The following is a 3,838-nucleotide window of genomic DNA, read 5'->3' on the forward strand; positions in this document are numbered from 1 at the left end:
TACCTTTAAAATATTGAAAAGTAATGTTATTAAAAATATTTTTTGGTTATAATTACTTTGCAATTATAATTTTAACATTAAGTTGTTATGACACATTGTAATTATTAAAAAGTACAGGATAGAATAATTGCATATTTAAATTGTATCAATTCATAAAATATCTTTCTGTCCCAAAATTATGGTGTATCATTCTTTTTATCCCATAATAATAATCCACTTCTAAAATAAATAATATTTTTACTAAAATATTTCTCTTATTATTACTTCACCAACTAAATATTTAATGAAACATTAAATATTATCATTTTATGGTATAAAGTTATTGATAATTAATATTTCTTTAATCTATATATTTTTTTATTTGTAAACAGTAATTTTGAAACGGATGGAATATTTAATTTTGAATTTATTGTTATTTTTAATTATAATATTATGGTTACCAAATTTACATAAACTTCAAGAATAAAAAGTGAGACGTTTTGATCATTTTCTCGTTAGATCTCTTTGGGAGAATAATGCTTTTGATATGCTTGTCGTTTATCTAGAGGCTTATCCGGAGGAATTTTGTGTGTGGGATAGGAGGTTTTCTAGCAAGAACATTCTTTGTGGAGATAATTATATTGTTATTGAGGGTCTTTGGTTGACAACAAATACTAAAATACATGTTGTTTCTTTATATGCACCTCAAGGAGTTTTACTAAAAAAAAACTTGGTCGGAGCAACTTACGGTGTTTATTAACCGATGGGATGGAGAGGTTATTGTTATAGGGGATTTTAGTGAGGTTCGTTTTGAAAGTGAAAGATATGGGTTTATTTTTTATCCTCAGTTGGCTGATTTGTTTGATTCTTTTATTTCTCATACAGGGTTTTATGAACTTCTTGGGGGTTATTCTTACACTTGGACGAACAAGCTTACTACAAAAATGAGTAAGTTAGACAGATTTCATCTTTTAGAGAGCCTTTTGGAGATGTCCGCATATAGTTGATCTTATCTTAGATCGTCATTTATCTGATCATCGTCCGTTTCTTCTTCGAGAAGTGATTTCTAATTACAGTCCTTCCTTTAGATTGTTCCATTCTTGGTTTCTTGTTGAAGATTTTCAAAAGGTTGTTGAAGCCTCTTGGAAGAATAATAGGATTTTAGAATCAAATGGTATCGTTTCCTTTAAAAAAAGCTTCAATTCCTAAAAAAATTTAAAATTTTGGAACAAGGTTGTTTGAGAAAAAAAAGAAACACTACAAAAACTAGTTTGCTTAATAAGTTGGTTGAGTTGGATTCTAGGCTAGATCGTGGAGAAGGGGATCGTCTAGACGGGGTTGCGCATATATCTTTGTTAAAAGATATATGCTGCATAGATGGGATCCAAGCGTAAGATGTTGAGCAAAATGCTAAAGTTAATTGGGCTATAAAGTAGGATGAAAACTCTAAATATTTTCATGGCATTCTAAATAAATAAAAAATCGTTTGGTGATTAGTAGTATTTTACGAGATGGGGAGTGGATTGATGCACATGCTAGAGTAAAATGGGAATTTCCCCAGTATTTCCAACATAGATTCTCGGCTCCTTCCATCTCTCAGCCAATCATCACTCAGAATTTCCTGAAAATTTTAACTTCAGATGAAGCTGCGAACCTAGAGTGGGAAGTTTCTACAAGTTGTTTAGGATTGTGGCATGGATAAGTCTCTGGACCTGATGGATACACATTTAAATTCATTATGAAATTTTGCTATCTTATTGAGAATGATATTATAGCAATGGTGAGGGATTTCTTTAGCTCGTGTCTTTTTCCAAAAGGGTGTAATTCGTCTTTTATCGTTTTGATTCCTACAATTAGTGATGCTAAATGTGTTAATGATTTTCATCCGATTAGTCTTATAGGATATCAATATAAAATTGTTGACAAAATCTTAGCTAATCGTTTGGTGTCAGTTGCTGATAAGTTGGTGAGTATGGAACAATATATGTATGGGCCAATGATTATGAATGATATGGTTTCTTGATGTAAAATGAAGAAGAAAAAGCTATGGTTTTCAAAGTTTATTTTGAAAAAGTTTATGATTCTATCAAATGGGATTTCTTGGATGATGTGTTAGGAAATATAGGTTTTGGTAGTTTGTGGAGAAGATGGATCCAAGGGTGCACATTTCTATTCGGGGCTTAATTCTAATTGATGGTTCGCCTACGGATGAGTTCGAATTTTATATACGGCTTTGCTAAGGGGATCCTCTCTCTCCTTTCTTGTTTCTTTTGGTGATGGAAAGTTTGCATGTCGCCTTGCAAGGTGTTCTGGATAGAAATATTTTCTCTGGTATGTCTATTGGTGAAGACTCGACTTTTCATATCTCTCATCTTTTTTATACGGATGATGCTATTATTATTGGGGATTGGAATGATTTGAATAATATGATTATTATGCAGGTTTTACATTGCTTTCAGTTGGCTTTAGATATGCATAAAAGCAAGATTTTAGGTATTGGCATTCCAATTAGGGAGGTTGAGGAAGTGGCAGATTTGATAGAATGTAAGATAATGAAGCTTCTTTTTCATTATCTCGGTCTGGTTATAGGATGTAATATGTCCAAATTGGATGCTTGGTGGGATTTAGTGGACAAAATTGTATCTAAACTTTACAATTGGAAGGTGAAAACTCTTTCAGTTGGAGTCAAATTGACTTTATTAAAGTCGGTTTTGAGTGCTTTACTGAATTACTTTATGTCTTTGTTTAAAGCTCCGTTAGGTATCTTAAAAAAATTGGAATCCATGCGTAATAACTTCTTTGTTGGAGGTGAGTTGGATGAAAAGAAATTGACTTGGATTAGTTAGAATAAAGTGTTAGCTACTAAAAAGGATGGTGGTTTAGGAGTTAGGAGTCTTTTTGCTTTAAATATAAGTCTTCTTTCCAAGTGAGTGTGGCGGTTTCTTTCTAGCCCTAATGTTTTTTGGGTTAGAGTTATTAAAGTTATTTATGGTTCAAAGGGTCTTATTAGGTGTCATACTCCTAAGAATCAACATTCAGTTCGGTTGGATATTTTGAAATCGGTGGAGAGCTTGAATTTCAAGGGTTGGTCTTTTGCCTTTGTGTAAAAAGAAACTTGATAATGGTGTTTTAACTATGTTTTGGGAGGACATTTTGCAGACTCAGTTTTAAGGGGGGGCAAGAGGGGCAGTCGCACAAGGCCCCAATAAAAATAGGGCCTGATTTTTTATTAAATTATATATTTAATAACTATATATATATATATATATATATATATATATATATATATATATATATATATATATATATATATATATATATATATATGAATTTATTCAAAATATTTCATATAGTCTGGGTAGCCTAATTGACAAAGGCGTATCTTTTAGTCAAAAGCAATGAAGGTTCGATCCTTTTTCACAACATTTTGATGTTGTAAATTCAACTTTCATAATCAACCCCTCCTTCCGATATGTTTAACAAATCAGTTTTCAGAAGTTACATAATTAGCCCTTGAACTTTTTATAAAATTCCATATGTTCTTTTTTAATTAATTTATTTACTTTTAAGATTTCCGTAACGATAATTCATCATCGTAAATTTGTTTTCCTTATATATTAAAAAACTGTATTTAGGGCCCCATTTTTCTTCTTAGCACAGAGCCCTTAAAATCATAGAGTCGGCCCTGAAATTTTGTTATGTCACACACCTCTTAAATCTCAGTTCCCTAGATTTTATGCTCTTGATTTAGCGAAGCAAGCTACAGTCAAAACAAGGTGGAGCAAGTTTCTTTCTTGTTGTCGCTTAGGAGATCTCCCACGGGGGGAGGGAGGGGAATTTCCAGTTTCAGCAACTTCAG

At 31.9% G+C, this 3,838-nt stretch overlaps 1 long non-coding RNA gene across 1 annotated transcript; it reads left to right on the forward strand.

The window, feature by feature from the left end:
- The first annotated feature begins 562 nt into the window (after positions 1–562).
- LOC145028996 (uncharacterized) lies at positions 563–3,113 on the forward strand. Its single transcript, XR_013676308.1, has 3 exons — positions 563–782; positions 865–2,310; positions 2,421–3,113. It is a non-coding gene; the product is annotated as an uncharacterized LOC145028996 (long non-coding RNA).
- Positions 3,114–3,838: the final 725 nt, after the last annotated feature.

The sequence above is a fragment of the Lactuca saligna genome, chromosome 2 (genome assembly GCF_052625555.1).
Source record: "Lactuca saligna cultivar CGN05327 chromosome 2, ASM5262555v1, whole genome shotgun sequence".
Taxonomy (NCBI): domain Eukaryota; kingdom Viridiplantae; phylum Streptophyta; class Magnoliopsida; order Asterales; family Asteraceae; genus Lactuca; species Lactuca saligna.